Source organism: Triturus cristatus, chromosome 3_1, assembly GCF_964204655.1.
Source record: "Triturus cristatus chromosome 3_1, aTriCri1.1, whole genome shotgun sequence".
Classification (NCBI taxonomy): Eukaryota; Metazoa; Chordata; class Amphibia; order Caudata; family Salamandridae; genus Triturus; species Triturus cristatus.
In genome coordinates, this window is record NC_140583.1 from 96,549,297 (window position 1) to 96,576,048 (window position 26,752).

A 26,752-nucleotide genomic window follows, 5' to 3' on the forward strand; every position below is an offset into this window, starting at 1 on the left:
ATGTATTTAAAATGTCTTTACAATAACATTAGGCATTGAAATATTTAATACAATAATTTATGAAGAATAATCAAGTTTCATTTTTTAATACATTCGTATAGAGGGAGCTTGGAAGAATACTCTTTTTGGAATACGCTATCATGTACCTACCTACCATCCACAGGCCCAAACATCGTTTTCATCCTCTCCTAATTGTATTTGAAGGGGGATAGACTCTCATTATATCAGCTACTACTTGGGGGCTGATTACGATATCTTCCGGAAAAATTCTCCCTGTATCAGGTTAGGAATGCTTTCCGAACAATTCATATTCTGGGAGGTCCTACCGCCCGTTTAGGATGTGTCCGGATGTTTACAGACTCGGTTCGGTCAGACTCCCATTAACTTCAATGGAAGCCTGTGTTCAGAACGAGAACACATGATCCCATTGGAAAAAAGGGGGGTGGGAGTGGAAAACCTTGCACCCTTTGGCAGGCACTCCGTGGTGCCTGCCACATTGTGCACGGTTGGAAAGAGGGGTCCCTTGGCTATCCCCACAGGCCACATTCGGTTGCCTCCACGTGAAGGGGGGCCTGCAATGTGCCCCCAAAGACCGAGTCCAGAAGCTGTTTTGTCTCAGGCAAACCGCGTCGGAACGGCTTTCCGAATCGGTCATCGTACTCACTCGTCTGGAAACCGTCTCCATTGGGCTGTACGATTCGGCTCTGGCTGCCTGAATCCTGTTCGGAACCGAATCGGACAGCCCAGATGGCTTCCTTGCATCGTACTCAGTCATCCGGAAAGGTGACCGATTTGGTTGGGAACAGAGGTACTGAATCGGATTCGCAGAAGCCAAATCCCATTTAGAGACTTTCCTGATGACATCGTAATTGGCCCCAGAGTCGGGCAGATGGGTTCCGACACATCTAGCAGAATACGACTGTCGGTCGAAGGCTTTCTGACCAACATCGTAATTAGGCCCCAAATGTTTTGGGCGGTGGGGGGTGTGAGCAGTAGCTTCATTAGTTCTAGCAATTATTTGTTTTAAAGTTGAAATTGAGGGTTTTTTATTCTGTTACATGTTCAGGAACTCGGAGTAGGATATCATTTAGTATTTCTGTTGTGGGTTTCTGAGAGCTAGTACTAGCTTCTTTAAGAGTTTCTAAAAACATATCTGACTTCTATTTCTGCTATGTTAGGGGTTGGTTATGCTCTTTCACATTTATTACAGTAGTTTTCCTTCGTGCCCTCCCATAACATGTATTGGATTAGTATTTGTTGCATTTCTAATTAATCTTGTTGGCTGGTTGTTTCTCTAGGGTGTAGACATATTCCATGTAGCATAGTAAAAGTTTTCCTTTGTGCAATGTTAAGAAGTTTACACCGACAAACAAGACAGTTTGAAGGAGAGAGTCCAAGGGAATACATTTAAAGACCGCTAAGGATTAGATCCCCAAACAACTATTAACAAACGTAGAAATCCTAGGGTCTGCACACATACCAGCAGTGCTAGTAACAACAAATAAATACAACAAAGCAAAAGAAAACTACCTCCAAGTTGTGACCTAAACCAGTGGGGTAGTGGTCGACCTAATTGGTTAGAATTAATAATCAAGGTGTTACTAAGGGCAGATCCCTTTCAGGACGAAATCCCTCACTCACCAATGGTGACATGCTTCATCATAGGGACTCTCCTCCCAAAGGAAAACCTAGTTCCTTTGGGGGCTACAACCCCCTCACTGAGAGGGAGGAGCTCAGGGATGTTTTGTTTTTAGATAGTTGAGGATCGACTAAATCCACATATGATGAGCAAAAATGTATGAGTAAGGATGCAGCGCAAAAAAGAAATTGTGAATGTATGAAAAGCGGTGATAATTAAAACTGGCTAGGAGGCATCACAACCATACTTTAATCAAAAGATGCCTACTGTCAGGGTTAAAAAAGCAGTACACCTGCGGTATGGATCTAAACCGCTATGGTGTAGTAGGTCCATACCGCAGGTGTACTGCTTTTTTAACCCTGACAGTAGGCATCTTTTGATTAAAGTATGGTTGTGATGCCTCCTAGCCAGTTTTAATTATCACTGCTTTTCACACATTCACAATTTCTTTTTTGCGCTGCATTTTTGCTCATCATATGTGGATTTAGTCGATCCTCAACTATCTAAAAACAAAACATCCCTGAGCTCCTCCCTCTCAGTGAGGGGGTTGTAGCCCCCAAAGGAACTAGGTTTTCCTTTGGGAGGAGAGTCCCTATGATGAAGCATGTCACCATTGGTGAGTGAGGGATTTCGTCCTGAAACGGATCTGCCCTTAGTAACACCTTGATTATTAATTCTAACCAATTAGGTCGACAGCTACCCCACTGGTTTAGGTCACAACTTGGAGGTAGTTTTCTTTTGCTTTGTTGTATTTATTTGTTGTTACTAGCACTGCTGGTATGTGTGCAGATCCTAGGATTTCTATGTTTGTTAAGAATTTTACACCTTCAGTCATTTTGATATTTGAACTGTGATGAGAAATGTATTTAGAAAAAGTTAAATATATTTTACATTTATTTATTGTATTAAAACAGTTAAAAAAATATTAAAAGATACCTACCTTTTGTGAAGTTTCCTGTGGATCTTTGGATGCAGTCCTTGGGTTTTTCTGTTGAAGAAAAATGTATTTTGATTTAGTTTGTTCAACAGTATTTTTTGTTTTTTTGGGGAGTGGGTAGTTAGTTGGGTTTTCTGGCTGGGAGTTTTAGTTATTGGATTACTATTTTTATAATTTATACTTACTTTCTTTGGGGGAGTTTCTTGGATGGTGTTTGTAGTTAGTTGAGTGTAGGTTGGATATTCTTTAGAGGAGATTTAGTTAATAGGAATATTAGGTTATTTGTCTAGTTTGTTTAATATTAGTTTAGTTTTATTTTGTTACATTATGAATTAATTGTTATATTTTACAAACTTTGAAAGTTGAGTTAGAAATTTTAGATGTGGAAGTGTGATGTTCTTGAAGAAATACGGTGGATATTTTGCTTCTTCTGGTGTTTGCTGGTATAATACAGAAATATGTTAAATTTTGATTTGTTTATATGGTGTTTATTTAATTGCAGTATCATTTTTGTTGGTTTAGTTGATTTGTAGTTATTTTTCATTGGTTTTTGAAGTGTGGGTTTAATTGTTTAACCAGTTGTTTCCTTATTTGGCAAATGCTCATTAATGTTAAATTATGGTTTATTTTGTTATATTATGTGTATACTTAGTAATATGTATTATTTTATAAGGTAATAATTTAGTAAATTATATATAATATTTATTTGAATTTAGTTACTTTGTTAAATTTATTTATTTGATGATGTGAGTGAGGTTAAATATTGTGTAGTGGTGTTTTATTTTGGTATTAGAATGATTTTTATTTGGTTAAATATTTTGTGTGTGTGGACTAATATCTATATAATTAATATTATATGTTGCGTTATTTTTATTATTTTTAAGATGTTGATATTTGTGTGTGTATGATATTTATGTGGTCTATATTTTTGTTTTCAATTATTTGTTGTTTTGTATGTTTATTTAGTGATTACGATATTTTTGTTTATAATCTGGCTCCTATCCTTGTTAAAAAGAATGTAGCGCACCTCTGTCCCTATGTTACAGGACATTGCACATTATCTGGTGGTCACCAGAGACGGGGGGCGCTACATTCCTTGTAATCAGGATAGGAGCCAGATTCCTTAAAATTGTTTTTAGTGGACTTCTATTTCCTCTTTTAAACCACATATAGTCTAGTGACCCACTTCACACACATCTACATAATTGTTTAAGGACCCTCACACCCACTGCACCCATACGGCATGGAAAAAAAGATCTCAGTCAAAGAGCCCCTCATAGGGTGCCCGTCAGGTATTGCAGGAGCACGCCCTATGATGAAGCCTGACACCTATCTGGCTGGGTGTGTGAGGGCACTTATTCCGAAAGGAGGAATTCCCCATTTCCTCCCTACGTTCAGTTTACATTGTTTGACACCTTGCCACCTTATTAAACCCCCACCCCGGTAGGAACTGCATACTCACCTTGTTGGATTACTTTTGGGCACGTATGCTGGACCTGGACAAAAGCCCATAGTCCCCCCATTTGGTTACCTTGTAGAATATGTCCCTTAATGACTAGAGAATTGGTTGTAGCTCCGAGTTGTAGTACTTGTAAAGAGAAAACATAGACACATGCAAAATAAAATGCATTTTTATATTTTACATTCAAAACATGCAAGCAGAAAATGCACTATAGAGACTCGCCTATTTGTTTGGAGTCACATGGTATGTGTTCATGGTTGATGTGTCTTCCAAGAAATATCACACACAGACATTAGGCGACTGCCTCCTTCCATTACTCATAACACAATAACTCCAGAGACCCCAAGCCAGTACAAACAATACCTAAAACTGTCAAAATACAGTCATAAGGGTGTTGTAAATGCACAAGGAATTGACATGATTAAAAACAGCACATTTTCAGCTCAGGAACTACTGGATGTTTAAGTACTATTCACGGTTCGCTTTTTATGCAGGTTCGTCTCTCCTGCTTTTCGAATTAAGTTAAAAGCCCAGCTCGTGAGGAGAGGCATTAGGATCCTCTCAGGCACTTTGCTGCCTCAGTCCACTTTACTTCATCTAAGCGTTAGGGCAATGTCAATGAAACCCAGTGTGCAGGTGCAGAAACTTCACCCGAGACAGAAGGCAGGTGTAGGTGCAAAAACCTACCAATACCGCCCACTGGATATTTCAAAACCGCCTGACATGACAGGCAACAGTAGCCAGCTGTTCTTCTGTATGACTATTCATAAAGCATCTACCCTAGGACCGCAGGCTGACGTCTCCTGTGCTCTGTCAACCACAGGACTCAATACCTTGCGCTCTTGGCAAGGCCACTGGCCAGGTTTATCTCACTATACCACCAGCACCACAGCACAAACAGATTCACCTGTCTAGAATATAAAGTCAGTTTCCTAAGATCACACAACTGGGTCTAGTGAGCATACTGTGATCTTAACATTCTGATTGTGGTTCTACAGTCACAGCCACATCTGCTCCACAAACACACAGGATAATTGTTATCTCTGTGATCTCACTGTCATCTCTAGTATCACTTGACCTAGCAGCTGGGTCAACTGTCCCCAGTCTGGTGGCCCCTACTGGCATGAAGAAACAACGGCCTAAAACCAGCAGCCTGCTTCTGCTTCGTCTGTGCGCCAGTACGGATCCTGCTTGGGCCTAGGGTCAGGCATGCCACGCAACGAAATGAATCTTCGTTAGGTCTTGAGATCAAAACATTCCTCATTATTACAGATAAAGGAATTGAAGTCCAGTCTAGGAGTTAAAGCGATATGACCAGAAGCACACAATTCTGTTCAGTGAGGAAGCCAGGATTAAAACTTTAGTCTCCTGGTTCTACCATCTGGCATGTGGGCAGCATGACTTAAATAAAGCTGCATCGCCGAAGGACCGCCACAGCGCGTTCTACCACGGCATGAACTGCAAAGACCATACTGTGCTGGCACTGGGGGTGCATGCAGAAGGGAGGCACAACATGTGCACCCCTGCATGCACCAACATGAATGGGGCAAGATAGGCCCTGTAGGAGTAAAGAATCTCCATGACACCGCTGGCGGTCAGGAAACCCATAATATACATACCGCCATATATATTGTGAGCTCCTGACTGCCGTGCCATCGCCAGGGAATGTATTTCCATGGCGGTCACGTCGGTCCAGTGGTGGTCCGACTGCCACAGTTGTAATTTGTTATCAGACTGCCAGTGCAACGGTGGCCAGACTGTCAATGCCACAAGTATGACCATCAAACTCATAATCAGGCCTTTAGAGCCAAACAATCACTGTTACAAAACCTGACCTGCAACAGAATTCAATATTTCAGTCCACTTGTCTGATAAAATGATTACTCAAGGTTCTGCAGTCCGTTCTATGCGGCACACACTCCTCCGCTGTACCACCCTATTGCTGGGCCTTCTGACAGGCAGGATTTGCATGCCAGCATGGCCAAACCACATAAAAAATAACTCTATTCACCTCAGTCATGGGCACAGGAAATCACCTTCAACCAACCTGCTTGACCAGACTCTGCACCCATGTACAGGGACGGCCACTTCTTTTGTTCTATAAGGACAACTGCTGGCATGATGGCTCAGTGAATTCGATGTGTGCCACTGTCACCTGTAGCAGAAGGTCACAAATTAACATCTCAACAAAACCAACTCAGCCTTCAATCCTTCCCAGAAGTTAAATAAAGTACCTTTTCATCAGTTAATGTAAATACATTATTTATAGCGCTTAGAAACCGACATCCTATATGAAGCACTTCATAAAAATACCATATTAAAACAGCCAATGAAGCCCAGCGGTTTTGTTCTCATGGCCTTTCCCACTTTGATGGGCCTTGACTAGGCCTGATATAAAGAAGACCCCCTCCCAAATGCCCTTTAAGGCTGTCTATGCGACCCGTAATATTTATCAGTCTTTCTGTCCCTTTTACCATCGTTCTCTGCCCAGGGGTCACTCACAAGCAAAAACAACAATTGGTGGACAGAATGCAGAACAATGTCATACATTCACCGCAGTACAGAGACCTGAACCTAAATCCATTGTTTTTTTGCTCAACCTGCCATTCCGGGTTGAACCCAGCCATATGCAAATCAGTCTTGAGCCTGTGCCCAATGGGAACAGTCCATCCTGACCTGTCAGGCCAGGTCTTCCCTGGACTGGAAACAAGCATTCTAGGATTGGTTTTGGGGTGTCACCCCTCTTCAGCCAGGATAGCTTGACTCCAGTGGCATGGAGAGCACTGGACCCACGTCTGGGCATACCTGTCCTATTCAGGGTGACAAATGCAAAAACAGAAATTGATGGACAGAATGCAGAACAATGTCATACATTCACCCCAGTACAGAGATATGAGACTAAATCCATCGTTTTTTTACTCACCCTGCCATTACAGGTTGAACACAGCCATATGCAAATCAGTCTTGACCCTGTGCCCCATGGGAACAGTCCAGCCCGAACTGCCAAGCCAGGTCCTTCCTGGACTGGAAACAAGCATCCTAGGACCGGTTTCGGGGCAGGGAGAGCACGGGACTCACGTCTGAGCATACCCGTCCCACTCAGGGTGACAAATTCAAAAACAACAATTGATGGACAGAATGCAGAACAATGTCATACATTCACCCCAGTACAGAGATCTGAGCCTACATCCATCGTTTTTTGGCTCACCATGCCATTCCATTTTGAACCCAGCAATATGCAAACAGTCTTGACCCTGTGCCCAATGGGAACAGTCCAGGCCGACCTGCCAGGCCGGGCCAGGTCCTCCCTGGACTGGAAAAAAGAATCCTAGGACCAGTTTTGGGGTTTCACCCCTCTTCAGGCAGGATAGCTTGACTCCAGTGGCATGGAGAGCACGGGACCCATGTCTGGGCATACCCATCCCACTCGGAGTGACAAATGCAAAAACAACAATTGATGGACAGAATGCAGAATCATTTCATACATTCAACCCCGTACAGAGATCTGGGCCTTAATCCATCGTTTTTTTGCTCACTATGCCATTCCTGTTTGAATACAGCCATATGCAATTCAGTCTTGACCCTGTGCCCAATAGGAACAGTCCAGCCCGAACTGCCAAGCCAGGTCCTCCCTGGACTGGAAACAAGCATCCTAGGACTGGTTTCAGGGTTTCACCCCTCTTCATCCAGGATAGCTTGACTCCAGTGGCATGGAGAGCACAGGACCAACATCTGGGCATACCCGTCCTACTCGGGCTGACAAATGCAAAAACAGGAATTGATGGACAGAATGCAGAACAATGTCATACATTCACCCCAGTACAGAGATCTGGGCCTAAATCAGCCATCATTTTTATGCTCACCATGCCATTCCAGTTTGAACCCAGCCATATGCAAATCAGTCTTGACCCTCTGCCCAATGGGAACAGTCCAGCCGGAACTGCCAGGCCAGGCCCTCCCTGGACGGGAAACAAGCATCCTAGGACCGGTTTCGGGAGTCACTAACAATCTGCAGTAATGGAGGAGGGATGACCAGTGTTGGGGAGGCAGCCGCAGATGTGGAGGGAACAGAGCACACTTATCTAGACCAAAACAAAGCCAGCACCAGAGTTGCTTAGAAATAGTTTAAAAGACATAGTAATGGCCACAAAGCAAGGCATAAAGTTACAAAAGCTCTTTTATTTTACTCGCTGTAAAGTAATTTTGAGCTCAATTTGCTTTCAGCAGGTACATGACAGTTGTTTGTGCTGTCTGTGAACTCCTAACAACCCCCACGTGCTCTCTGAAGGTGCTTCAACCCAGCAGCGTGGCGAAAGAGCAAGAAAATGCTTCTTGTGAAGCGAAAATAACCCAAAACGAGGGAAGCTGTAAACAAGAATTTTAGTAGCAGAGGAGCATCCAAAGGTAGGTGGGGTTTGATACAATTTGGTGGTTTATGCAATAATCAGCATTCTGCCTTCTGGAGTTCATTTCGCCTGTTCTGTTTTTCCAAGGTAACTTTGGGAAAATATTTAGTTCGGCCGTATATTGTCTTTGCTGCTATGAACAGTGAATTTGGAAACGTACATATAACATTATCCTTCCATAAACTCCCTACTGGTCCATTCCAACCCGCTTCGCCGAGAGGGGCACTGAAACGCTGAGAGGTGCTGCCCTACCTGGAGGAACTGCGGGTGCAAACGGGTGTTGCTGTTGCTGTTGGTGAAGACAGGCTGGTGCACGGGACGCCACAGACCAGGAGTCCGTGCGTGGCTTCAGCTGCGCTGTGGCCCGCCCACCCGCCCACATCCCTGTCAAATAAATTCGCGGAACCCGCTGGCGCGGGTCCCGCTTCGCCGAGAGGGGCACTGAAACGCTGAGAGGTGCTGCCCTACCTGGAGGAACTGCGGGTGCAAATGGGTGTTGCTGTTGCTGTTGGTGAAGACAGGCTGGTGCACGGGACTCCACAGACCAGGAGTCCGTGCGTGGCTTCAGCTGCGCTGCGGCCCGCCCACATCCCTGTCAAATAAGCTCACGGAACCCGCTGGCGCGGGTCCCGCTTCGCCAAAAGGGGCACTGAAACGCTGAGAGGTGCTGCCCTACCTGGAGGAACTGCGGGTGCAAACGGGTGTTGCTGTTGCTGTTGGTGAAGAAAGGCTGGTGCACGGGACTCCACAGACCAGGAGTCCGTGTGTGGCTTCAGCTGCGCTGCGGCCCGCCCATTCGCTTATTGATCCACGCCTACATATTACCCTTTGTCTGCCGCTACGCGGGACGCACCAGACGAAGCCTGGACAAAGGGCGGACAGTCTGTGACAGTCCGGGACAGGAGGGGGCTGGAGGGGGCTGTGGACATCTCAAGCTGCACGGAGGTACTAGTGTGTTGAGTATATAGTGTTGTTCCGTGGGATTATAAGTACTAAGTGGGTAGCACGTAAGGTCTGGTAACTGCTTGTTAATCTTGACCAAGAGCCACAGGGCTGCATCAGTTATTAATCCATGTCAAAAGTAAAATCTATCCCGGCGAAGGCAACCATGGATAATTATCTTGTTAAAATGGTTGATAAGATAAATCAGGAGCGGAGAAAGTCCCTGGGGCGATCAGGAACCGCTGACCCCATCTCCCCAAATACTAACTCCCTTATCTCCCCGCCCGTTTCTAATCAGGACGCAAGTAATGAGTCTAATCTTATGGATGGTTCTATAGTGGTGGTCCCTTTAGAAGGAAACAGTCTTGTTGGTCCTATACCTGGGGCTCCCAATGATTTAACACTTACACCAGATCCATCGACTCCTACCCCGACGGCCATTATAGCACAGAGAGTATTACGTTCTAGCCGGAACAATAACAAGAATGTTTATTCTAAACGGGGGGGGTTCGACCACTTAAGAGAGCTGATTCCTTATCCACTAATTCTGTTCGTGATCCTAGTGCAGTGCAGGATAGTAATCCGGTCACCATAGATAGTAAGCAGTTTGACCTCTTAATTAGCATGATAGATGCTAAGTTTGATCTACTAGTTAAACCATTATTGACCAAACTTGATATGGTAGCTAATGAGGTGGTTAGATTAGGAGGCCTGTCGGAATCACACCTTAATGCCAGTATTCGAACTAAAGCTACTGATAAGGATCTAGTAGTCATGTTCCCCTGCAGGTTTCTAAGGAAGTTACACTAACGACTATGACCAACCCTCCCAAGACCCCTTCTGGAGGACTTTGTGAGGAGAGAATTATTGCTCCAGATTCCTTGCGGATTTCAGGGCAACATAGTTCTTTACGTAACCCAGCCCCAGAGAATCAGTTAGGACCTAGCGTTAAAAACTCTGGTACCCCTAGGTTTGATTTGCCCCCAGCTTGTGCCCCATTTGTGGCAGTTCTCACTAATGTCCCCGCAGTAAGTGAGACTGGTCATAATTACAGTGAATCCCATGCTTCTTTGAAGAACAAGACCGTGGATTGGCTGCATCGGGAATGCGGTTTCCCAGTTGTTCTAGCAAAGGACATATTAAGCACAAGAAGAATTAATTGGATTGGTAGCTCGCGTAAGACCTGTGGGGGTGATTGTATTATGGTTAATTTTAGAAATCCCCATCTTGCTTCAACTGTCCTGTTAAGAGCACCACCACCTTTCTCTCGGGATCAAGGGATATCTCTCCGCCCCTTAGGGTATTTCTATAGGCATTTTAATTATCGTCCCAATGTTGAACATACTGGGGCAAGAGAAGGAGACACGAATTAATATCCTGGTTCTAAAATTATCACGTCAAATCGATTTCAAGCCCTGAGTGGACTGGATTGTAACGATTGACTGGAGCCAGCCCTGACTAAAACAGAGGATGATGTTGATGCCATGGGAGGGGACATTATTTTGAGGGTTTTAGATATAGTAGTCCCCAGTGGTAACGATAACCCCTTGGATAATATTAACAGGAAGTCTAGTTGTTGTGATAGCGAAAATCGGGTCCATCTGGATGGCAAGACTGGGGTCTTGTCATCAAATCACGTACTCCCTGATCTTACCAGTCTATACCCTTATCCAAATCTTGTAGAAAGAGTGCCTGCTCGTTTGTCAGTTGGAACGTTGCGGGACTTTCATCCAAGAACGCCTGTCTGGGATGGACAGAGTTCATTAACACTTTTAATATTATATGCTTTCAGGAAACCTGGTGTGTGGATCCAATCAATTATAATGGTTTTGTTTCTTTTCACCTACCTGCTGTGGCCTCACAGTCGGGTAGGGCAAAGGGTGGGTTATTGGTTCTGATTTCCGTAGAAATACCCATCAAGGTTAAGAAACATGTTTTGGTTGGGGCACACTCCCAGATCTTATGGCTTCAACAGGAGCAGGGTAGAAATATCCTTTTAATTAACTTTTATAATAATATCTTTGACTGTTCGAGATATCAGGTTGCACTTGCTTTGGAGTCCGCTTTGGAAGACATCATAACCAAATTTGATATTGATTTTGATATCATTTGGGTAGGGGATTTTAACACAGTGGTGTGCCCCCTTGCTGCTCAAAGGGTATGTGGTTTTACTAACCATTGTGGGGATGGTGTCCCCCACTTTCCTCACAATTCCTATGGTAACTCTTTGAATAAAATTTTAACTACTTATGATATGGAAATATTGGTTAACCAGGCTAATCCCTCTGGTGTAATTATTCCTACTTTCACGGGAAGGAACGCTAATACAGTAATTGATTTTATTTGTATGTCTTCTGGTATTATCCCATGGTGTTCGGCCCCTGTGGTTGTGGACAATTTAATCAGCGATCATAATTGCATTACCGCTGAGGTTACACTTTGGAAGGAGCAACAGGTTTATAATACTTGTACCATTACCAATATTGAGCCACATCGACCTAATGGAATTCGTATCAGATGGAAAGGTAATAATGCAGACATTACGTCTAATTCCATTGTTTCAAAATGTCTTATGGAAATCACTATAATTCTAGAAAGTGAGGAAGTAACTGTTGAAACTGTGCGTAATTTTATTAATATTAATTTAATTATAGATAGCAACTTCACCATACTCTCAAAGGGTAGGAAACTCCAACAAAGGGGGTGGTTTGACCATGCATGTTCTATTGCCATAAGGGGCTCAAAACAGCATTGGCAGCCCAGAGTAGAGATATTAGAATGATCAGGGAATTGCGAGGTATCTATCAGGCCGCAATTAAATCCAGGAAAATAGAACTAAGACAAGAGGCATGGGACAAACTAGATCAGGCAGCTTCAACTGCAGATTCCTCTTTATTTTGGGCGACAGTTAATAGTCCCTTTTTAAAGGATGACAAAATGCCCGAATTATCGGCCAATGTCAGTGCGGAGAGCTGGGTTACCCATTTCTCTCTGATCTTTGACTCGGTCAGATCTAGGGGAGCCTATGATGATGGGTGGCCTGTCATTCCCTTGGACATTACCACCGCCGAAGTGTGGGACAGTATTAAATCTAGTAGGGGTAGGAAGGCCCAGGGACCTGACGCGGTACCTATTGATGTATACAAAACAGCACCCGAGATTTGGGGCCCGTTGCTAACAAAGGTATTTAATGCTGCCGTATGTAATGGGGTTCCCCACACTTGGGAGGAATCCATAATTATACCAATTTATAAGAAGGGAGACAGGGGGGATGTGAAGAACTATCGCCCAATCTCCCTCCTGGACTCCTCGGTGAAAATTATGAGTCGGGTGCTTATGGTTAGGTTGGAAGAATGGGCTGAATCTAATAATATTCTGGCTAACTCCCAATATGGTTTTAGGAAGGGTAGAGAAGTTTAGGGTCAGGCGGGGTATTAGACAAGGGTGTGTGCTTGCCCCTTTACTTTTTATTCTTTTTATTAATGAAGTGGATTCAGCTTTAAAGACGGTTGCGGCTGATGCACCTAAAATAAATGATTTTTACGTCCCTGTACTTCTTTATGCGGAGGATGCCGTAATCCTGTCTAGGACCCCTATTGGGCTACAGCGCCTGATCGACAGGTTTTCGCTGTTCATCAAGGATAGGAAGCTGATGATCAATAAATCCAAAACTTTCATTAAGGAATGTGGTGCGGGATGTAAAAAACCCCATGCCTTTTTTATTGACGGGCACAAGGTGCAAACAGTGGAGTCTTTTAATTACCTTGGCATTACCTTTTCTAAGTCGGGCAGCTGGTCCAGTGAGATTAACCATGTCCGGGCTAAGATGGCGAAAAGCTCTCATGGGGTGTTCAAGTTTGCTACCAAAATTGGAGACAAAAGGATCCAAGATATGCTAAAAATCTTCCAAATGAGATGTCTTTCAGTGGCTCTTTATGGAGCCGGGGTGTGGGGACATACTATGGCAGGGAACTTGCAAGTGGAGGAAAATCTCTTCCTTAAGAGGCTCCTGTGTTTGCCCAATTCAGACTCCAACGACTTGGCGCACAGAGAGCTTGGCATTTTACATCTTTCTGACCTGTTGGCTATAAGACCACTAATGTTGTGGCGTACCGTCTGGTCAAAGGAGGAGACTTCCCTAAATAGAGCTATTATTGGAGATTGTCTCTCCACTGATGGCCACTTAAAGATTCCCTGGATCAAATTTGTCCTCAATTGCTATCTAGAGATCTATGGTTTCAAACTTACAGATGATTGTTATGCCCCCTCTAGTCTGTCTAAAGAAGTGATGAAATCAGTTTTTATGAACTATAAATCAGAGAGGCGGGAAAGGATTAGTAGTAATTTAACTACATGTATGTTTTACGGAAGATACTGTGAAACTGTGGATTTCCAGCCGTATCTGAGTTTAGTCACTCGATCTTCTCACCGGTATGTCATTACTAGATTAAGGCTCGGGATAGTGCACCATTTGGTGGCCTTCCCGTGTATTAAAAAACATCCGGTGGGCCCATGCCCATGTGACAATGTATCAGTACAAAGCACTACGCACCTTCTTTTATTGTGTAATTTATATGGTAATTTTCGTCAAGCCTATCTAAAGCCTATCCTGTTAAAATATGGAGTCAGGAGTGTACAAGATGCTATGAAGTTGCTTTTTAAACCTTACCCTGATGTTTGCTTTTTCACTGCTACTTTCCTCCTACTAGTTATCAAAGCAAGGCCCAGTATGCTCTTTTAACCATTTTTAACTGTTTTAACCATGTAATCTGTATTGTAGTATTTCTATTATGGTTTTATGACTGATGTATTTGCTGTGTATTTGTTTTTGCTTTCATGGACTTTGTGTTTAAGCTCCGAATAAAGCCTTATGAAATGAAATGGTCCATTCCAACCAATTATATATGCTGGCCGCTGCTATATCGGCTCTAAAATGAAGACTGTTTCTTTTGTTATATTCTAAGAGCACTGCTTCTGCTAAGATCTCCACAGCTGTCCTTCAGTCCTCTAAGGTCTGCAGGGCACTGCACAGTCCTGCCATCTGTGCCTGGCACCTCTCTGTAAGATTTCTAAACATGTTTTATCACTGCTTGGGGGCTGCCTGCAATGTGTGAACCCCATCTGTGTACACCAATCTGAGCTGGGTCTCGCTCTTGGCTGTCTGATTGGCTGCTGCTGGACAACTGCTGTCATCTGGCTGCATCTGGTTGTCCAGGGGCTGTTGTGACAAGAATGGAAGTCCAACATGGCTGCTGGCGTTCAAAGGCTGAAGCGAGAAACGTGCAATTACCAGTCTGAAGCCTGTTCTTTCCAAGATGACAGAAGCAATTGACTACGGGCCATATATTTGTTGTCAACTTGAGCTGCACAATTCACTTTAACACAAATAATATTTATTTTAGAGATAAGCTGTATGTGGGTGGGAAAATGGCCTTGAATACCCTCAACCTGTAAATGACAGAAACTGTGAGCATTAGTAGCTCTTTCAGGGAGAACGGAATTGCTCCACATTACAAGCTTTTGGTTAAGTTATTTATTTATTTAAGAGTTTTTTATAGCGCTAGCAAGACCCGAGTGTATCAGAGCTCTTTACAGCGGTCCATGATAAGCATGATATAAATTTACACATTTAGCGAGCTTTACAAACTCAAAGAAACCATAGAATCCCTTCTCTCCTCATACTTTTGGGTGAGGAGGGTTGGATAATGTTAACCTCCGTTTGTCTTTAATGAAATCAAGATTCTCTCTGCATAATAATTGGAGAATCGTCATTTCCTTTACAAGACTGGAGGCTACCATTATGCATGTTCAAAGCTACTGAGAGCTACGGGGCCGATTCACAGAACTAACTTGAGACAAAATCCTAAACGTACTACTTTTGGTATTCACAAAAGTTAGGATTTTGTCTTAAGACAAACTTAAGACAGACTTAAGACAGGCTTAAGACAAACTTAAGACAAAATCCTAACTTAAGTCTGTCTTAAGTCTGTCTTAAGTCTGTCTTAAGTCTGTCTTAAGTTTGTCTTAAGTCTGTCTTAAGTCTGTCACAAGTCTGTCTTAAGTTTGTTTCAGGCACTTCTCTATGCCTTTTCTCAGGTCTTTACCATACTTAAAAAGGAAACTTATGATCTCGGGATCCAAATTAGGTGTAACACACACCTTGTCCTCTGTAGAGGGTCTTGGGAGCCCACTCCTAAGGAGGTTATGTGTGTCCTTGTCAAGGGGTTTATTGACCCATAGACTTAAAAAGTGGGAGACATGTTCTAGCGGCCACCAGTCTGCACAAGAAGAAATGAAAACATTTCTCCTCGTTGTGCGGTGCCTCCCTAAAGCCACCCCTGGGGTGGCGTTATATTCTGAGGCATTCCCAAATTTACGATTTCTCATAAATCTGGGAATGCTTCAGATTCCATGGATGTTGCGTAGGAACACCCAGAGCAACACACATGAAACACCCCTTTCATGCAGTGTTCTGCGTGAAAGGGGCTATGTTAGAATCCGGGTTCTCTGGTTGGCACAGGTAGGTACTTGTGACAAGCAGGGAACCTTTCCTCTAGTCAGGGTAAGGGGTTACACTACTAAAACAACCCCTTGCTCACCCTCTAGGTAGCTTGGTGCGAGCAGACAAGGCTTATCTCAGAGCGTTATAGGTTAAGCATTTGTGAACACATACAGTAACCAAGTGACAACACTACAAATGGACACCACACAGGTATTTATATTAAAAATAAGGATTCTTTATATAGGATTATCACAAGACCATTAAACGATTAAAAATACACAATACGGTTGCTTAGTTGGTAGAAGATTGCTTAGTTTCTCTTAAATGCGACACTTTAAGTCAATGTACCTTAGATGCGACACGCAGGGCAACGAAAGTGTTGCCGCGATGCAGATGCGTTGAAGTTCTTGGTGCAAAAGAAATAAAGACGGGATCTTCCAGATGCGTTACGCTTCTCCGATGTTGCGAGAAGGCTCGACTCGATGCGTCAGCTACAGCGGCGTCACCCTTGACGAGATGCGACGACAGCGGCCTTGGCAGCGGCACTCTTCTCCGACGTTGCGAGACGCTTCCGCTCGATGCGATGCTGCAGTGGCGACACCCCTTCTGCGAGATGCGATGACAGCGGCTCCGACGGCGGCACGCTTCTCCGTGGATTTGAGGCGCTTTTCTGGATGCGGTGCAATGCGACAACTACGATGGCTGCGATGGCGACACGCTTCTTCGGCGTTGCGAGACACTTCCGGAATGATGCGAGACGCTTCCGCTCGATGCGATGCTGCAGCGGCGACACTCTCTGCGAGATGCGACGGCAACAGCTCCAACGGCGGCACGCTTCTCTTCCTTGCGTCGCGCTTCCAGCTCCTTGCGACACACAGTCCCTCAGAAGGCCCAACAACAGCAGCAGGCACTTCCAAAAGACTCTGGGGAGCTGGGGGTGAAGTCCACCGGTCCTGGGACTTCGTTCAGGGGGCAAGCTCAGTTCAAGCCCTTGGAGATCTTTTCAAAGCACAAGTTGAAGCAAAGTCTTTAGTAGTCTTTCTCCTCTCCGTGAGCAGCACGGCAACCACTGCAGGCCAATCCCCCAGGTCAGGGACAGTTACTCCTCCTACAGCTTTCCCAGTTCCTTCTCCTCTGGCAGAGGTTCTTTTTGTTTCAGCAGGATCTGATCTCTTGGGAGCAGGGTCCCAATACTTATACCCCTAATTCCTTTGTTCCTCTGGGGTTGAGGGGCCTTTGCCCAGTCCAAACCAGTTCTTGAGCACTCTGTTGACATGACTCTGCCTTTCTATTCAGGGTGCAGGGCAGAGACATCAGCCGCTCCGCAGGAGGTGGAGCCAGCATTGTGGTAGCAGAACACAACCCTATTCAGAGCCCAGGTGTACTCCTCCCACCTATCTGACTGCCAATCTTCCTATTCACCACCAGGCTACCTAGCCCCGCCCCTCTGGGTTTCCCCAGCCCTGTCACTCACACAACCAGACAGGATGATACACATCATAGCAGAGGCGGGCTGAAATGGTCAAGCAAGCAAATACCAACTTTCTAAAAGTGGTATTTACAAACACAGAATATTAAAATAAACTTTACTAAAAGATGTATTTTATTATTCTGAGTTCAGGCATACTAAACTCGAATTTCTACCATGTTCCCTGGGTCTGTTAGGATCATAGAATGTAACAATTCCAACAGCCCATTCTGGCCTATGGAGAACAGGTAGCCTTACAATATGGAACAACGAAAATGGCTGTAATTCACTATTAGGACATGCCACACACATCAGGGCTTGTCCTACCTTATGCTTACAATGCACCCTGCCCTTGGGCCTACCATAGGGGTGACTGTTATGAAGTTAAGGGAAGGTTTAGGGACTGGCAAGTGTGTGCACTTACCCAGTCAGCATGTCAGTACCAGACTGCACGCAGGTTCTGCAATGGCAGACCTTAGATTCATTTTACCAGGCTGCTTCTGTGGGTGGCACCACCAGTGCTGCAAGCCCACCAGCAGCATTTGTATTTACAAGCCCTGGCACTCCTGGTGCACTTTACTGGGGTCTGACAGTAAACCAAATAAGCCAATCATGGAATCCAACCAACATATACATTTTTCATAGGGAGAGCATATGCACTTTAGCACTGAACAGCAGTGGTAAAGTGCCCAGAGTCATAGAATAGCCAACAACAGGTCAGACAAAGTACAGGTGGAAGGCGAAAAGTTTAGGGACCATCCGGCCAAAAGGGCCAGTTCCAACAGGCACATATTTACAAGGCCATCAAAAGTCACGTAAAGTGGCTTAATGTGGCCTTGTAAATATGGCGTGGCACATTGCGCCACGGGAAAGTTAAAAAAAGAGACATTCTGGTGGCACAAAGGTCGCCGCAGGGGCCTCATAAATGAGACCCTGAGTTATTTTCCAGCACTGTGACATCTTTGTATGACCTTCAGGTCTCTGGGAGCTCTGTAGTGCAGAACCTGGGTAACTTTGGATAATATTTACAAAGTGTTTGAAAAATGGAAGGTGCCCCTGTTCGCTTTTGACTAGCCTTACTGGTGTTCGAGGAAATTGTCATGTTCCAGAACTTGGAGCTGGCGAAGTAGAATTTGTAAAAGAGTCTTCCAGACACAATAAATATAGTTTAATAATATCCTTTAATGGAGCTTGTAAATCAGCTTCCATATTCATCCTAATATATTAGTTGAATCCCCAGTGCATTCTTTAAGGCTTAACATCCTTAACATTCTTTAGAACTAAATGACATCATAAGATATCATAATGTCATTTACACATTATTACAGAATTGTTGGTGACTCTTAAGGTGCCTTTATGAATTAGGGGAGTCAAGAAACTGTGGGCAGATTTGTCTCCCCAGGCCATAATAGTTTCCAGTTTGAAAAGTAAAGCTTTATGGAGTTGAAATTCACATATGCCAAAATAACTAAGCACATGAGAAGTTACAGACCTTCGTGTAGCCTTGTTAAAGAAGTGTTCTGTTCCGAAAAACTTGTTGACTGTATGTTGTTTGTATTGTAACATATCGGAAAGATGCAAGAGCTCAATCAAACCAGCAGTGACAAAGCTTATATGTTGGCTCCTAGGGGAATTCTATTGGCTCTGCCAATGATTGTTTCACCTCCTTCTCTCCCCTCTCTTGTTATAATTCCCTGCTCATTAGCCAAATCATCAACAAGGTTTAATGTGTGCAGATTCTTCTCGTCCTGACCTTTCAGTAAACAGAAGAGATCTAGGAAACAATTTGACCCAATTTAACATTCCTGTCACTCACACACAGATAAATCAACAGGAAGAACACAAAATAATCACAGATGCGAGCCACAATTTCCAAATCTCGAAAGAGTGACATAGTTCAAAAGATGATAGACCATTTGCTATTCTCAAGAACCACCCACCAACTTTCAAGGAAAAAAACCCATTACATCTCATCTTTTCAAGAACGTTCTGTGGATTCACCTTTAATACCAGGAAGCATCTTGAAGAGATTTGGGGCCATCCTTCGATAAGGACATGGAGTTTGTCGATCAGCGCTTTGCTAAGCAGAATGGATGACTGAACACTTTCTGCAGTTAAATGCTGCCAAAACTGAGATCCTACTGTTTGGTCCTGCACTAACTTCCTGGTCCCCTGAGTGGTGGACGACAGTACTAGGCCCTGCCGCCCTACCAACTTCGGTGGCTAAAAATCTAGGGGTCAGGTTGGATGCACAGTTATCGATGTAGGATCAAGTTATGACCACTGCCGGGACCTGCTATCATACCTTGAGCCTGCTGCGCAGAGTGTTCACGCGGCTACCCCTTACTGTATGCAGACCCTTAATTCAGGCTTTGATTATAGGTCACCTGGACTATTGTAATGCTTTATTGGCATCTGCGAACGAGTCTTCTCTTAGCAGACTGCAGATCGTCCTGAATATGGCTGTACGCCTAGCTCTTAACAAACCACCCCGCATCTCCCCCGGGCCATTATTGAAAACTCTCCATTGGCTTCCTATCTGCCAGAGAGTAAAGTTTAAGCTCTGTTGCTTTGCTCAAGAGCTCTTTATGGCATTAGCCCAAGTTATATGGCGCACAAGTTCAAAGTGTACTCCCCGAACCAATGTCTCAGATCGGAAGGCAAAAAGTTATTGGTGGTCCCTCGTTTTAAGAAAAAACAATCCGGAGGCAAAACTGTTGCCCATTTGGCGCCAATATACTGGAATTCTCTGCCAAAGGATCTACGTAAATGTCCTAGTCTTCCCCGCTTCAGAAAACTCCTGAAGACGGAATTCAAGGCATGAGCTATGGGATTCTGTGCCTGACTGACCTGTTTCTATGTTAGCGCGGAGATACACCTTTGGGGGTGTTTCCAGCGCTTTATAAATTCACTATATACATACATACATCTACTAACATTAGTGTTTGTGATTACCAAATAGCAAATGTTTGCTATTCCCTATTTGGTAATCGCAAACATTAATGTACTAAAGTGTGGTTTAGACTTTTTGTGACTCCTTGTAGGTTGCAAATAGACCTACCTCATGAATATTAATGAGGTAGGTCTCAGTTTGCGACCCACTGTGAATCCTAAAAATCACAGGGACCTGCTGGGTTCAACAGACCACCATGTCTGTGACTGCTTTTAAAAAAAGAGGAAAAACACAATTGATGGACTGAATGCAGAACAAATCAAAACATTCACCCCCAGTCAAGAGATCTGGGTAAAAATCCATCATTCTTTTGCTCACCGTGCCACCCCAGTTTAGACCTGGCCATATGCAAATCAGTCTTGACCCTATGCTTCATGGGAACAGTCCAGCCGAATTACTAAATCCAGTGGCACAGTGAGTCCTGGATTTAAGCTAGCCTGGCTGATGAGGGTTGTTACCCCAAAACCGTCCACAGATGCGTGTTTCCAATCCAGGGAAGACCTGGCTTTGCAGTTCAGGCTGGACTGTTCCCATGAGGCACAGGGTCAAGACTGATTTGCATATGGCTGGGTCTGAACTGGGGTGGCGAAGTGAGCTAAAGAATGATGATGGATTAGACCCAGGTCAGTGAGTGGGGGTGAGTGTCTAAAACGTTTCAGCGCTCCGTCTATCATCTCCTTGCGTGTGCTTTTTTTAAAAAGCATATTCTTTTTATATACAGGCAAAATGAAAAGTTTTCTTCTCATTTTTTAAGAATAAGCTGTGGTTTGTGGGATAGGCCGTTTCTGACCACAAAAATGCTCCATGCATGTGGCCCTTATTGGACTGTTAAGTCCTATATTACTCTTTTGTTATTCATTTTCATGCAGTGTTCCTCTGTTGCATTGTTGTGCTGCATAGAATGTTGTATATTGCAATGCTTTACTGCATGTGATGGTTTTCTTGCAATGATGTATGGCATGGAATGGTTTTTGTTGCCTTGGTGTATTGCATAGAATGGTTTACGTTTCATTGTTGTTCTTCACAAAATGAATTATGTTGCATTGTTGTGCCTGGTGGTTTACAAGTAATGTGAATTTAAAGGCGAATCATAAGAATCTTCACAGACTGGTGAATCTGATAAACATGGTGAGAGGCTGTTGTTTGTAATTTTTTGGGGATGGGCCAAGGCAATTTGTATATGGTTACTGCCATAATAGGTGCCCTCTGGCAAATGCAGTCATTACATACAACAGGGGTGAAGTGTCTCACTATCTAGAACGGCCCTAGTTTTAGTCTGCCAACATTCCCGCCATCTGTTCTGCGTGTGGAATTCTCTTCCATTCCAACAGTCATTCAGCAACATGCACAGGGAATTGTAATCCTCCTATGCAGATGCTGCCTAGGGAGGAGTGAGGTTGCATATTGTAGCAGTATGTATTTGTGAAAGAGTTTTAAAAACTATAGTTGTGTGCAATAAATATGAGTGAATAACAATGATTTTTCTGTTCAATCTAATGCACAAATGATGAATTAATATGATTATAATTCAAACAAGTTTAGTATGAAGTTTAGAAGTGTGCTCGTTAATATAAATTAGTTGTTCCCATTTAGGTGAAAACTCAATTTTGGATAAAATGGATACTGATTCGGACATTCACTCCTGTATTTACCCCCTCAAATGAGTTTCCTCTGTGGATCTTCTCTCCCCACAGGCCCTGTTTGGGAAAAGACAGCTGATGTAATATTTTCACATTGTTATAACCAAAACGCTTATTTATAAAGCTTCTAGGGCCAGATGTAGGTAATCCACAAATACCGAATTCTTAATACTGAATTTTACCGATTCTGTATTAAGAAATCGGTATTTCTTATGTAGGTAATGAATCGGTAAAAAATACCGATTCCTTAATATTCGGTATTACCGATTCGGTAATAAGGAATACCTACCCATTCATTCCTATGGGCTTGGAGGCCCATAGGAATAAATCTAAAGCCATTCTTTATTAGCGATTCGGTATTACCAAATCGGTAATACCGGGAGGTACTTCAAGGGTGCCAGGGTGTCCAAAGGACACCCTGTTGCACCCCTGAAATGTCCCTGTGTGCACATGTGGCGCACATACATGCCCTAAGGGCATGGATGTGTGCCACATGGCACTTATAATTTTTTTTAAAAGTGCATTTTTAAAGGAATTCGTTAATTACCACCAACTTGAAGTTGGTGGTAATTAAAGAATTCTTAAAGCACATAAGCACTCTTTATGTGCTTTCTACATTGCATTTACCGAATCGGTAAATACCAAATGGGTAAATACAGATTCGGTAAATACCTACATTAGGAATGGCTAAATACCGGTCGGTAACCCTGAAATGTACCGAATTTCGGGGTGACCGACCGGTATTTAGCCACCTACATTTGGCCCCTAGTGTTTCTGATATGTTGACACATTCTAGGTCTTTCCATTGTAGTTCCATTGATTAAATGAGTCCTATTCAATTGTGTAAACTGATAATATTAAAATGTTTCATATTCTGTTCGAACATCTCTATATGGAAATAGCACGGAAGATGCTGGATGCTTTCATGGAAAGGGATAGCGCTAATGTATAAAGATGTTGGTATTACTTGAGATTTGCTAAAGTGTTGATGACTGTGATCGTGTTATGATGAGCTGTAGTTTATCTAATTTGTTATGCCAGAATGGTGTAAAAGAACCCCTTGATTCTGGTGGTGAGACATATTTTTCCGAGATTGCTCTGAAGACATTCTTGATCTATTGGGAATATTGTCCAACCCTTTTTCTGATTTTGCAGATCAATTTTTACTTCGAATGGTTTCAGATTTTTGAGTATTCTGTAATAACAGCATGTGAGCCATAATTGCATTTAAACTGATCTACAACTAAGTATTTGATACTCTGCTATACTGATATTGGAGAGGGTGCTTGTTGTACTTGGCTCTTTCTGCAGGGTCATCCCTCAAACTCTTTGCCTTCACTCCCCTATTTTCTGAACCTTTTTTTGTTGGCCTTAGGACTCTGGGCACTTCCCCACTGCTGACGAGTGCTAAAGTGTGTGTGTGTGTGTGTGTGTGTGTGTGTGCTTACTCCTTAAAAAGATGGTAACATTGGCTGACACCTGATTGAAGCATATAATTTACTGGTAAGTCCATAGTAAAGTGGTACTACATGTACGCAGAGCCTGTAAATTAAATGCTACCAGTAGATCTGCAGCACTGCTTGTGCCATCCCCTTGAGTAGCCTTTTAAACATGTCTCAATCCTACTATTGCAACTATTGCAGGCTATGTGTAATGTTTTAAACTGCCTTTTCCACCCGACAAAATCAACCTTTTCCCAGGCCCAAACCTTCTTTTTTGAACCATATAAGGCACCCCTAGAGTAGGCCCTAAACAGCCTACAGGGCAGTGTGCAGTGCATTTACTTGTAAGTTTTACATGTGTTGTAGTGAAAAACTCTTACATTTGTTTTTCACCACTAAAAGGCCTGACTCTGCAATAGGATAACAGTGGGTTAGCTTATTAGATTATATATTAAATTAATAACTTTCGATTGGGGGCAGGTATGAATGTTCAGTTTGGTTTCTAAAGAATTGCAATTTAAAAACCTCTTTAATAACAAAGTGGGATTTTAAGTCACAATTCTGAAAATGCCACTTTTAGAAAGTATGCATTTTCCTGCTCCTATCATTTGGTGCCTGCAGCCTTTATGCTGGGTCACATGGCTAGTTGCAGCTGGCAGTTGGCCTTTGTTTATTGCTCCCAGACAGTGAGATAAAAGGGTGAATAGGTATTGACTGGATGGGACATCACAAGGGCTCTGCCTCAGCACACTCACAAAGGGTTTGACACCAGACTTTTGGCCCCCAAACAAGCTGGGGCCAGCCCAGGGCACGGAGGAAGGAAATTCCAAGCACCAGCCCCCCTGGAGTGGAACCCTCTAGAAACATCTCCTATTTGAAAATGTGCTTCAAGGAAAAATATTGGACCCTCGAACACCTCTAAACCCATGAAGACTCAGAAGGATTGCTGTGCAGCTCTACTGCAAAGAGGACTGCTACACTGCTGGCTTGCCACTCTGCATCCCTGCTGCCCTCCTGGCTGAGACAGAAGACTGAACCTGCACCCTTCATCCCAGGCTGAAGTGACTCCAAGGGTCAGCTGACTGACCTCCTCTTCTGAGCTACAGGAACGTAACAAGCTCCAGAGGCCTTGCGGCATCTGCCCAGCTGACCTGCTGCCTAGACCTGCAACTGGGACCCCCTGAGCCCTGCTAGCCGCTGCTGGAGTGAGTTTCCAACTCCCAAGAGGTGTCCCTCAGGTCCTGGAACCTTGGTGTAGGATCAGTTGAGGTCCCTAGATAAGATAAGGAGAAATCCAGAAGTGTTCGGTTCTTCACGACCACAAGTGGGCCTATTTGTTCCAAGATCTTACCACCCATGTTGACCACCAATGCAAAGCTCAGGTGATCCCGACTCTTCACTCTACATGACCACCAGTGATCACTGGCAAAGCAAGATCTGCATTGCGTGCTACAGCAGCGACAGCCCACTGTTACCGCCAACGTGAATCTCCAGCAAAGACTATCTGTGATGTCCAACAGGATCTTCACAAAACAGAAATGGCTGTCTGTGACGTCAAGCCTGCTCTTCGCGCTACAGTGACAACCATCTGCAATGCTTTCCCTGATCCTAGAGCCCTCCACCATGAATCGAACTCTTCATGCTGGACTTTGGAAGGTAAGTCTTTCAGCAAGACTAACCTGGACCCTGTATCCGGCCCTGAACTTCACCGCCTGCAGCTGTGACTTACACTCTGACTTGCACGACCAGAAAACAGAGTGAGGCCCTTTGTACTTTTTGATGCTATACTTACCTCTAATTTTTAAATATCATATGTCCAGTTCTACGGATTAGATTTCTGTTGTTTAGTCTCAAATAATGTATTAAATTTTGCATTATTTTTCTAAATTGCTGTGTGATATTTCTTGTATTGGGTTTTCACTTAATGCCTGTTTGAAGTGCTGTATAAATACTTTACACATTGCCTGACTGCTTTGTGCCAAGCTACCAGAGGGTTAAAGCGCAAGTATATTTGGGGATTGATTATGAGTTCACCATAACAGGAATTTTGGCTGCTGCTCGAGAAGGGTTTCACCTCACTCAACCAGTAACCAAATATCATTTTAATGCAATTATTTTCAGTGGGAGAATTGTGTGAGGTGGAGCACCTTAATAAAGTGAAAGAATAAACAGAAAAAGTCAAATTGGTCTGGTTGTAGAGCAGAATCTAGCGCTAACATCCTCATGAAGAAGGCTCCGCCTCGGATTAGCGGAAAAGCAGGAAGGACAGTGACAGAACCCAGCGTAATCTTTGTACCCTAAGAGCCAAAGTAACCAGACGGCAACAAGGGACTAGTCGATATCTTGGTGTTCACTGAGCTTTATTGCTATAAACTATAAAACTTTGAATAGTTAATGGTCAGAGTTCAAGAACCGAATAATTACAGCTTAGATGCCTCTCGGAAACATTTTGTTCTTCAAGCAATCAATTGTTTGTGTTGTTTCAATGGCATTATTGGGATTTCTTTTTTCTTTTCTTCCTACTCTACCGCTCGCTCTCTGTGAAGTACACGTGGTAATTCTCTCTTGGGCTGGATTAAGTAAGCATAAGTTTATGCGGTGGATCATGTCTTGTAGCCCTGGCACATTAAGGGCTTCAATAATTATCTGGATTGAATGGGAACGCAATTCAGCCTATGTAGTGGGCCACCCCCGCAAAGCTTTTGTTGGCAGAACAGAATTTAGTCAGTTCTTGGACAAATCTTATACTCTATCTACATTTTGATAGTTTTAGCTTTATTACTTTAATAGCAGTTTTTACTCATAGTTTAACATAGTATTATCGTAATTTGTTATGGCTGTTTCGAAACATGAAACTGTTTTAATTGATGATGGTTTGTAATGGTTTTAATTAACTGTACAATACATTATTACCTTACCTTACCTTGTGTGAGGTGGAATTTCAAGGTTTTAAAATATTGTGCTGTCCTAAATTATTGGGCTATGGTTTTCCCTCCCAAGTATTCCACATAAATATGATGAGAATCAAGTGTTTTAACGTATGACTCAAATGTGGACATCCATTTACAAATCTGGATATTTGACAGGCTACCTCCAATTGCTTCGTCTTGCAACTATCCACTGACTAATTAGCTACAAGGCACACATAAGCAAAGTACGAATTTGTGAAAAAAGACTCACAAGTCACATGTGTCTATACAATGTCCGTGAGTCACACAAAGAATGCTGTAAGTGCAGTGCATGCAGTTGCAGCAGACAGTTCCCACAATACTGTTTCCAGGAGAACCCAAACATATGTGAGACAAAATTGCACATTCAGGTAAGCATAATAACTTATATTGTGTGAAACAAAAGTAACCAA